Source organism: Heliangelus exortis, chromosome 3 (genome assembly GCF_036169615.1).
Source record: "Heliangelus exortis chromosome 3, bHelExo1.hap1, whole genome shotgun sequence".
Taxonomy (NCBI): Eukaryota; Metazoa; Chordata; class Aves; order Apodiformes; family Trochilidae; genus Heliangelus; species Heliangelus exortis.
The window spans coordinates 14,650,657-14,662,229 of record NC_092424.1 but is presented as its reverse complement, the minus strand read 5'-3'; positions in this window follow the sequence as shown (position 1 = coordinate 14,662,229).

Below are 11,573 nucleotides of genomic sequence, written 5' to 3'. Positions count from 1 at the left end.
GAACCTGATGGTGCCTGATGACGGCAAGCAAAGCAGGAAATTGAGTTAATTTGATATTTTAAATAAGCTTTATGTAGACATCTTGCCCTTTTTCCCAGATGCCACATGTTGCTTTTTGAAGGGTGGAGGGATTCCTAGGAAATTGAAGTTGACACCTCTGGGTACAGTGTTTACTTGGTGCCATTAGTGCACTGCACACCCAGCCTCCCTCCGGAGCTTCTGGCAGATGTTTTGCAGGCACTTGGAGTTAATGCAAACAGTACAGGTAAAAGGCAATGATAATCAAGGTCACCTTTGCACCTGAGAGTCCTGCTGCTAGGGTAGTACTTAGTCTGACATTTGGTTTGAGTTGATTTCTTCCACTTTTGCCTACAGTCAGAAAGATGACAAGAAAGGATGAGGCTGGTTGTAATGTTTCGTGGTTGAGCAGAGAAGCTGTGCTGGATGAGAGAGGGAACAAGACAGAGCTCTCAGGTGGGGTAGGACAATGAGGAGCTGAAATGTGGCTTCTTTGGGTTTCTTTTTTAGAAGAGCAGGTTGCATTTCTGGAGGCTGTTAAAGGGTGCTGGGTGGAAAGAAGGGCAAGCACAGGGAGGTCAGTATGGTAAGGGTCTCTGTTTTGACGTTTCCCCCTGCTATCTAAGAGGACAGCCTCAAATTTCTTATGCAGTATTTAACCTTGTCTTTCTCACAGCACCACAAAACTCAGCCTCCCTTGTTTAAGTATGTCTTACAAAATACTTTCCAGTTGTCCCCTACGTGGAACCAAAAGCAAAGAGTAGTGATTTCTGGGAAGAGTTCAGATGAGGATGGAAGAATGTCTTCAAAAAACAATACTAGTGAGGAAGGGGGAACTATTTTAATAACTTATTCATAACTTTTTTTTCTTAGGACGAATTGAACAAACAGGTAGGAATGCTCAGAGGTGAGAACTTGCAGCTTACTCTGAGCAGTGCAGAATTCTAAGCATTGTGCATCATAAGAAATAGGTTGTCTGGTAGGAAATCCTGAGTCATGTAGCCAAGACACCTGAGAAACATCAAAGATTGTGTTGTACAGATGGTGGAAAATCACCAGCATGTTCTAGAGCAATGCTGCAGCTCCAGAGTGAGTCCAGGGTTTGGGGCTGGGGTGTCAGTTAACCTTGGATGAAATTATATCTGAATGTGCTGGGCACTTTCTACAACAGGAACTGATTGTATCTTGTATAGAGATAAAAGTGGATGGTCAGAAACATTTCTCTTCTGGTGAAGTTTCTGCCTGGAGCTGTAATTTACTGCAAATCAGGGGAGTAACTTTTTTCCGCTAAAGATTACAATGTAAGAAGAAATATGGAGATGGTTTTATAGTAGGATGCATTTTCAGGGCTGTAACCATGGAGTCATCTGCCCTGGTGCTGTCACAATTAACCTCTTCACTACTGTCAGAAAGCACGTGTACTTTGGCAACATATTTCTCCTGACAATACTTACCCTTTTATTCTGCCTCATTCATATACTGAAAACCATCTGGAGCACCATGCAGGGAAATGCTTTCTATAAGGGACTTTTTAAGGCCTCCTGTGGCTACAGAGATATTTGGGTACTTCACTTCTTTGCAGTCCACTGAGGAAAGGAAAAGGGATGCCAGAGGAGGCATAATAGATAAAACTAACAAAAGATTCTCTGGGATTTATTCACATTTCTAGTAGCTAGAGATTGGATGAAGACTTACAGTATGTGGGATATGGATGATGAATTTCCCTCACGCTTGCCTACTGGCAGTTTCATTAAATTTATGTTAAATTATTTGTTAACCCATACAATGAAGTGCTAAAGGAAGATTTTCTTTTCAAAAACTTTTAAATTCTCTCTGCTAGATTCAAAGACCCAGAGAGTGCTTTTGCTGATCAGCTTAAACTGGATCAGCAAAACTTTAGTTACATTTTAAAATTCAGTGAGGTCATCGGTATGACCTGGACAAAGGCCTGTCAAAATGTGAACAAAACCTGGCCCATAGATTGCAAAATCTGAGCTTCTTTTCATCTGACTATTCTGGGGTACTTTGTATGCATGTCTGTGTACAGGTACAAACATGCCCTTTACCAGCTGTCCCTCAGTGAGGAACTTTGCATTCTTGCCTATCAAGCTGGCTGGACTTGCTGTGAAATGGTCACTGAAATGAAAAAAAAAACCGCAAACAGAATTATCCAGACTTTTATTTACAGCTTGTCAGCTGATACAATACAGTTCAATCAATCCCAAGCTAATAAAGTCTTGAGGAAAATTGCCACGAACAAGTTCTGACCTAAAGTGTTTTCTCATTTCATTTCAGCTTTTATAAAATCCTGTTCAAAGAACATTCTAATGAAAATAATGCATTAAGACTTAATCCTTGGTGGAAATTACCCAAACAAAACATTTAGTAGAAGCAGACATTTCAAACTGCTTTCACTGATGGGCCAAGATCAGAGGAACTTTTCAGGATTTCAGTTTCACCTCACCCTGGGAATGACATTTTGATACTTAAACTGCACTGGAACAAAATTACAAAAAAATAGAAACACATTGAAAGAAGAAGGAAATGCTTTTTCCTCCCTAATACTATCTCAAGGCAAATTCACCTGTGTTTTCCTTCCTTTCGTGTGCAGTGAGAGGGCTTCTCTTCATTCTATTTTGCAGTATCTAATGAGGCAGAAATTACCGTTACACTGGCATGGCAGAGGCACACAGACCATTTTGGATAATAGAGTCAGTAAATCCAATTAAATTTAGCCCTGTAATTGTAGAAGCTTCCAGTTACCAAAATTATTATTACAGCTCCTGACTAAAGATCAATTTTTTTGCGTATAAGAACCTTTTATAGTGGTAATATGTCCAAAAAGCTGAGTTTATATTTCCATGTAACATTTTTGCATTTGTTAAAGATTTTTTTGGGGCTTCTTCCTATATTTTCAGGCTTGGAAGAGCATGACCTCTTCTCCTGGGCCTGGGCAGCACTGCCAACCCCTAGACTTGGTCTCATTAATTGTATTTAGGGTGAAGAAGGGCTGCAGCTGCAGTTAATTTGAAAGCTTGGGCATGGATGATATTGATGTGCTTGTCTTTCAGAAAATATCAGTTTTCACTGGCAAAGCCTCATTTCACACTTAGGTCTGCATTATATTGACAATTGCCCCTTTGCTGCACCTTTCTGATCTAACCCCAGATTGTAAAAAGCTGCTGGAGCAGCTTTGGCTTAAAAGAGGAAGAGCAGGGGGTCTGAAGTTGGTGTTACAGCTTGCTCTGGAAGAGTCTTAAAAAAAACCTGGGATTTATTTGGCCTTTTTTCCTTCCTGGTGATAATGAAAGCAAGAAAACAAGATTTTCAGATAGTCTAACATATCTTTAGGGTTTCTTGAATAGATTATATATATATATTGCTCTAAAAAACTGCTTTTGCTGATCCTGGAGCCCACAGAACAGCCTGAAGAGATATTTCTTATGTAAACATGTAGATAGAATTAGTTTATACATAAAAAATAAGGTTTTTATATTGCCAGACTTCAGTCCTAATGCTCTGTGCCCACTAATCATTCCATTCCAAAAACTAACTGTGCTTTTCCTTTGAACTCAAGTTCTGGGTGACTGTTTTTTCCTGGCCCTTGAAGCTGACCCTTGGATACAGGATACCATCATCTCGCAACGTATCATGCTGCAGAGAGCTTGGGATGGAGTTAAATGTTATTATGTTGGTCAGTGAATAAACCAAGCTTTTCCCAACAATTATTTTCTTCCTCTGGTAATCACTAGTGACTTTAAAAAAACAAACTGTACTTGGATTCAAAAGACCAGCTCTCAGAGGAGTTAATGTAATGGCCATGTTGCAGATGGCCAAGTGTTCTTTCCTAGTTTCGTCCTTGCTTAATGCTTTCTTCAAAGCCGGCTATGCTTGGATGTATTCTTTGGTATTTGAATGTTAGGAAATGGAAAATTAAAAATAATAATGGAGGAAATTCCCATCTGGGAAATCTGTTGTGTATTCAAAACACCTTTAGTTGCAAGCTTGCACTTTGCGGCCTTGACGCACATTGTACCTAGGGATCAAGTGTGGATCGGAGCTTTCCCAAGGTTTTCAGTGAGGGGGTGGGGGGCCTGGAAGGGAATTACTTCAGCTCAGCCTAATTCCATTGCTCCTAATAGTTCTGGTGCCTGGTTCATATCCAGAGGCTTCCTTTTCAAAGGGACAGGACACAGAGCTTGACTTGGCTCTAGATTCAGGCCCCAGACCAGAATTGTCCCTTTGACTCCTGTGCAGAAAATAACACTGGACAAAGGTGGAAAAGGCATGGTTCTGATGGGATCATGCAAAACGGTCTGTGACTTGCAGGGTGGCATGAATAGAGTCTGGAAAACTCCGTGGTAGGAGGGTTAGGTGAAACTTTCACAATAATTGCAAGAAAGTTATCCAGCTCTCTTCTGACAGAGATGAAATAACAAGCATCACTGTCCAAAGTATAGGTCTCATAGAAAGCTCAATGACATTGCAAGCTGTGGCAGCAGAGTTTATGAGCAACCAGATAAAAAAACTGGTGTTGGTCTCCCTGTGGAAGCGTAGGCCTGGGAGAGCAGCAGCCAAGGAAAGCTTGCAGAAACACAACGCACATTTATTTTAAGCACGACACCAAGAGACAAGGAAATCTTTGAGTTCAGCCACTATCTGGAAGGAAGCTTAGCATCATTGTGCTTCCTCTGGTGCTCAATCACATTTTTATTATGTATTCTGGAAATAAATGCCAATGTCATAAAGAGCAATCTAGTATTTTGTACTAGTAATTGAAGCTAATAAGTTTGTACAGGGGCAGAATAGCAAAAAACCCTTCTGTCTGGCTTAATAACAGGACAGGTAGTGGTCTGCATTTGTAGTACAGTCCTCCCATGAGCCAGCCCTCCAAGATGATGCTCAGCTTTCCTAGCTTTCTAAATGGGTAGTGTTATAGTCTGGGCTGCAACCAAATCAAGGGCAAAAACTGAGGCAAAAAGTTGCATCAGATAGCTTCTCATAGTCACTTGTCTGCAGGTCCATGAAGTGCCAAGTTCACTTGAAAACAATTCTTTATATATAATTTATATATATAATTATATATAATTTTTTTATATAATATTTCACTTCTCTCCCCTGTGACACCAGAAGCAGGCCATAAGTCACATTTAAGAAGAAGATAAAATCCTAGCTCTAGCTCTTCTCAACTTGAAGTTTAATTTCTATAATTATTCATTGATATGTCCTTGACCTATCTTTTCCTGTTTCTCCTGCTCTTCAGGTCTTCCCAATTACTAGGCACTTTTTTGATCTGTGCTTTCATATCCTTGTATGTCTCATTTAAGTTTATAAGAGCTCTAAGATCAGGTACTGTGCATTTCATCTTGGTCAGAACTATTAAAAATGGACTTGTGCTTTCTCCTTGAGCCTTTCAAGTCATGAACCGTATCCTCCATTCAAAAAACCTTCACAAAAATAAAGCTTCATCTGACATAACAAGGTGCCAGTTTAACTTTTCCCATTCCTGAAATGATCTTGCTGAGCTTTTCTCAGGGTTCTTGAGCTTCTGGGTGGGGGTTGCTGCTGTTTTTTTCCAGTTGTGTGGCTCCAGCTCCAATGATGCTCTTCCCTCTTTTGACCCCAAGCACCACAACCAAGCCCTGAGGGCTGCCAAACCCCAGGCGGAGGCATCAGATGTCAGTCCAGAGGCCACTGCAAAGAGATGGCTGGTTTGTTGTTGGCTTTGGGGTTTTGTTTCTGGACTGGAGTGTGTTTTTGGAGCTGGAGTAAATGTGTTCCCTTCATACTAATAAAATATGTCCTTGTTTCTCAGGGCTTGTCAACTTTTGAACACATTGCATTAAACAGAATTAAGTCTTCTGGTGCTGACCCAGAAAATTATCTATTTCTCTGATTTACAGAAGTCCTATGTCTGCTACTTGACTTAAGCTTCGGGTGTGCTCTCTACCAATGCCACACTGTTGTGTCTGCTAACTGTGAAAGTATTTAGCAACATCCTGATATCAGGAGGGGGGGTTGGGGGTTTTAATATTTTTTTTTTTTTTAGTCTTGAAAGAGGTGTAAATTTCCTTCTTCTGTAGTGGAAGGTATTACTTAGCTGTATGAAAAGTTATTCCCTGTGCACTGGCTTGCATGCAAAGCTACATGAATTTCTCCCTCTCAATTTACATGCAACTGGATTTATCTGTTGATGTCGGAATATTGAGAAAGTTAATTCCTTATTGCAGGGGACTACTGAACTTCTGCAATACTGAAATCTTATGAAATAATCCATTTGCCTGGTGTGCTAATTCTGCTACTTGGTTCAAGAAAGTGGCACAGAACACAACACGTTATCTTGCAAGCCTTGTGGCAGGAGGGGCAGCTCAATAGCCATCCTCTGCTGTGAACTGCCCTGCTTCTGCTTCTGCTTCTGCTTCTGCTTCTGCTTCTGCTTCTGCTTCTGCTTCTGCTTCTGCTTCTGCTTCTGCTTCTGCTTCTGCTTCTGCTTCTGCTGAGTCTTTGAAACAAATTAGAACACAGGAGAAAAAAGAGAAGAATATGATGGTGGATGCCCACGAGCAACCAGCATGAAGTAGCAGAAAAAAGTCTCATGCACTTTCAGGGCACACTAAGGGAGCTGGTTTTGGTAGAGATAACCAAGTATGTGGCTATCACCTAGCTTTAACAAAGCTTAATTTGAATTCAAATATGTGCAGATGAGGTTTAATCGGTCAGTTAGAGGAATAGGACATTCCCTGTTATTTCTTAAAAAGAGATAAAAATCCCTTGATTTGTTTAGTTTGGTGGGCAGACGCTTATAAAAGGATGGGACAACTGTTTGTAAATGGATTGAAGGATTATGTACCAAGGAAAGAAAAACCCTATATAAGAGGAAAATACTACCCCCAGACCAAATGTTTATTATCTGGTTGTGCACACATTTAGGCTGGAAAGTGGAAAGTTCCTGAACACTCACAGAGTGAAGATCCAGGGCTGGAGAGAGAAAGGAGTTTAAATTGTTGGGAGATTGGAAGCAATAAACCCAATGGATGGGACTGTGTAACTAACTTGGAGAATTCCTGAAGATAAGAATCCATGCGTATCTGCAAGGTTCAAAAGGAAACTGGATCACTGCTTGTACTGTATTTATTTTTTGGTAATCCTGTGCTAAGACTTCTGCCTCTTTCTTCTAGGGATCAGCAGAGATTTGTCCCCCTCAAACTATTTAACAAACTTTGTTTAACAGATTTCTCGCTTATTTGCAGAGATCTCACTCATCAGTGGTGCCTTCAGGCTCTCTTTTGCTGCCTGCTCTCTACTGCTGTTTTGTCTGAGCTGTTACTTAGATCCCTCTTTGGTTATGAATGTTGTTTAGGTGTTGTGTGGCAGTGGGTACCTGAACATGTGTCCCATGCTTTCCTGGATTTGCAGGAAGCCTTGCTGCAGGATCAGCAATCTCAGCTTTCTGCTTCTGCTGAAGGGAGAGCTGCTGTTTTCTTTTTCCCTCAAAAGGTGTTGGTAATCCAGTAGTGTTCCCCTACCCTCTGTTTATACAGACAGTTTGTGTCTTTAAGGGCTATTTATTTTTTTGTTTTGAACATTTCATGAGACACATCTCTGTTTACTCAAGCAAAGGCCTGGAGTACAACTGAGTCCTTGTCATGCCTCAGTTATTCCTTCTTTCCGGTGCATTAAAAAAATAACATCCTGGGAGAGGAGGACTCTCTGGATTTCTTAAATATTAATTGTGCCCCAGTGTTATGGCAGGGATCTGTAGGTAACTGTAATGACAGCAGGAGTGATCCTCCTCCTGAGGATGCACAGGCAAGGAGCAGAGTTATTTACTTTTTCTCTCTTTGATGGTTGCACAGGTGACATAGCTATGAAATTTCAAAGAGTATCAGTCATACCTTTATTGACCATTCTACTTTGCTCAATAATGCAGTTAATTCCTTTTTTTCTGTAGAGATTAGAGTTTAAAAAAAAATGGCTGTGTAGCCAGCTACACCGTATACTTGAAGCTGAGGAAAAAAACACACTCCCAGCTACAAGGTCTTGCTGCTGTACTTTTCCCTGCAAACTTTAATAAATTCAAACCATTTTTATTATACATAGAATTCAGCAAGGCTATAATCACCATTAAAGAGGGTGGTTGGTTTATGTTTGGTTTGGGTTTCACTATTTTAGGGTAGACGGGGAAAATATTTATGTTATTTTTTTCAGAACAGGAATAATCTTTTCTGTTTACATTTGTGGAGTGAGCACAGCCAGGTCCATGCAGTGACTGGGACTCCCGTACCACAGTATATAAGTATTTGTGTTCTTACTTTTCTCATCCCACACCCATCATTGGACAAGCTGATTTCAACCCACTGAGTGTCTAAACAGTCAGTAGAAAGAAATTATTTTTCTTCTAAACAGCAGAAACCTAGCTCCCCACAAGTCTTGCAACTTGCATCCCAACTCTCTGACAGTAAAAATAAAGTTCAGAGAAACCCACAAGGTTTCACAGTTGCACCTCTTCTGATCCCTTCACCAGTATCTGTTTTCCCCTTTCAGCTTTCCCTGCTATTCTGCTCCCTGCATACATATTCCTATCTTCCTCTGGATTACTGCAGTGTGTCCAATGCCTTGTTCCCAGGTGTTCATGTCCTTCCTGACCCATCTCAGCAGGAAGATACTGACCCCCTGTTGCAGCCTTTCCCAGTGCCAAACAATGTCATTTTCTGATATATTCTATCCTCAAGCAGATGTCCTACAGCACTGTAGGAATCTGGGGCCTCCTCAATCCCTCTGTAAAACGTGGCTAAAACTGCCTCTTATGTTCTGAAGCCATTAGGAAATGCAAAGCTGGACAGACATGCAGACAGCACTACTGTATAAAGCCTCTTCCAGCTCAAAAGCACCCTGACAGGACTGGATTTCCAAGGTAATACAGACAGATAGTTATTCCTGCCCACATATAGCACTTTAGTTCCAAAGATAAGCTCTTACATTTGTGTTCTGCAAAGAGATAATTTGAGGGGAAGAGAGAAGGAGAGGGATGTTTGTACCATCTCACGGCAGGTAATAATGTCATAGCAGACCTGGGTGCTGTTGACCTTTTTTCTCATGCAAGTGCTAATGAAATACTTTGTGGTTAAAAAAAAAAAAAAAAAAAAAAAAAAAAGCAGGCTTGGAAATCCATTATCCAAAGGGTTTCAAAACTTTATCGTATGTGCCAAATATTTCCAGCTGTTGTTGCCTTCCACTTATTTCCCACAGCTTCTTGGCCTGGGCCTGCTAGAGATCTTTCTTAGTTGATGGCATGAGATGTTAGCTGAGCCAATGTTTATGCTGTTCAGAAGGATGTTCCTCAAGCCTTACTTCATTAACAATTTTAAAGCTTGTTAACCTGTTTATCTTCAAAGGATGGAAGCTTTTAATACTAAATAATTTGGACAGACTTTATATAGATTTTCATAATGAGTACAACTGGATATCAGTCTCCTGTCCATGTTATAAAGTAGGAGCCATCACACATACTTCACTTGCTTCTTACTGAGAAGAATGAGATTAGACTGCATACATGGGTGTCTTAAGCAGCATTACATCTGCTAACTCCAGCCCATCGAGTGTTTCTAAAGCACATCTTCATCAAAACAATCACTAAGATATTTGAGAGTGGAAAATTTGGGGATGGTTTACTATGGCTTCTGTGATCATCCATGGATTGCCTTGTGGCATAATATAATCTTCTTAGCGGTTTAATTTAATTAAATCTAGAGCAACAGGAGATATCTTGGGTATTGTGGGATCAGCTGCTTTCTATCATGAGACTTTATAAAGTCGTATATGCAAAGCAGTTGCAAAGCTTCACCGTTTTTATTTTCCTATGTACCAGCCCACAGTGCTTTCTTAAGGAGTTGATCTCAAGTTACTCAAAACCACAGTCTGGTTGATTGACTGCTTTTTGCTGTTGTTTTGGGTTTCAAACATTCATTAGAATGGAAGGAAGTTTTTACTTTAATTTTACTTTCCACCTTTCCTATTGATGCTGCTTGTGTTTTACATTTCTTTTTGGTTTGGAAATGAAAACATCCCACTTGGTTGTTAATTGTAGTAAACGTTTACTTAGCACTTTGCAGTTGCTAATGAATTAATCTCCCTAATGCTGGGTAAGTGTTATGTGTATTTTAGAGCTGAGGAGTGTGGATGAGACATACCTAAGGCCATAAAGTGTGTCAGTTGTGTGGATGACTTAATTTGTGAACCTTTCTGTGACTCACTGTAGTTAACGTGCTAGCAGTGTCAGTCTGTGGGTTTTGTGCATGAGCCAGGATTTGCAGTATTACAGAGATTACATCTTTCTTATTGTTCTATAGCAGCTCTTTCAGGTTGCAGACATTTTCCTTTGAGAAATGGATATTTCTGAAAGCTTGCTTCTGCCTACCTGAAATGTTAACTTTACTTGAAAGGAAGTCTGATCTCCAGCTAAAGCAAAACATTAACTCTTTCACTGTCAGCCCTAGAAGGGGAAAACTTTCTCTCTTCCCACCGTCTGGGCAGAGAGAGACAACCTGTTCTCTTTTGCACTTGCCTGTCTGCAGGGACCCTAAGAACCAACTTGTGTTGCTGAACCCTGGAGATGCTCCCCAGCCTCGCACAGCAGATCTACAGGTAGCACAGCCAGGGGGAATCAGACATCCCCTCCTTTCTGTGATAATGCAGCCTCAGATTAAACAGACTCAGGGCTGAGGAGTCTCTTGGAGACATCACAGGCAGCCTCTGCCCACCCCCTTCCTTTTATTCTAAGAATGACAGAAGCTTCACACATAAAATATGTCACTTGCTTTGTTAACAGCAGCTCTGAACTGGTAGAACAGAATATTCTCCTCCTCTGCAGTGCTGGGTTAGTCGAGTTGTAACAAGGAGCAGCTCACTGGGATGTAAGATGCTTCTCTTTCACGTTTGCATCCAACAGTTGTGTTTCTGTTATTTAAGCTCCTTGTCCTGGGAATACCCTTGGATGTATGTTCACAGCCTGGACTGCACTGCTTAAGTGCGTGTGACTGTGGAAATGTTTGTGCTGTTTGCTTTTTTTCTAACAAATATACTTTTGCTTCAGTATTTCCTTCAGAGGTCTAGGTAAAACTAAGAATTTGCTGAAAAAGATATATGAGATGGCGAGGGGGAAATAATCTTCCAATCATCTGTTACTTTCTCCTCCATTTTTCCCTCATCACCTTCCCAGGTGTTGCTAATTGAAACTTAGAGCTCAAACATCCAGAGGTCGGATTTTGCAGCTGAACATCATGTTCACTTGAGTGAAGTAACAATGCCAACTAGTGGTCAGATCCTTCATAGGGAAGGGAATTGGTATTTGGCAAAAAAAGCCCTCATTTTAATAGAAATATGTGGAAATCGTGCCAGATTTTATGACAATCTCACTAGCCAGCTTTGTGATTTGGAAAATATTGTATTTTTTTTTTTAATATGGTATGTCAGTTATTAACCTAACAAGTATATAATTAGATTAATGATGAGTTGTCCTTTGACCATGCATTAATACACTATTAGGCTTTTTTTTT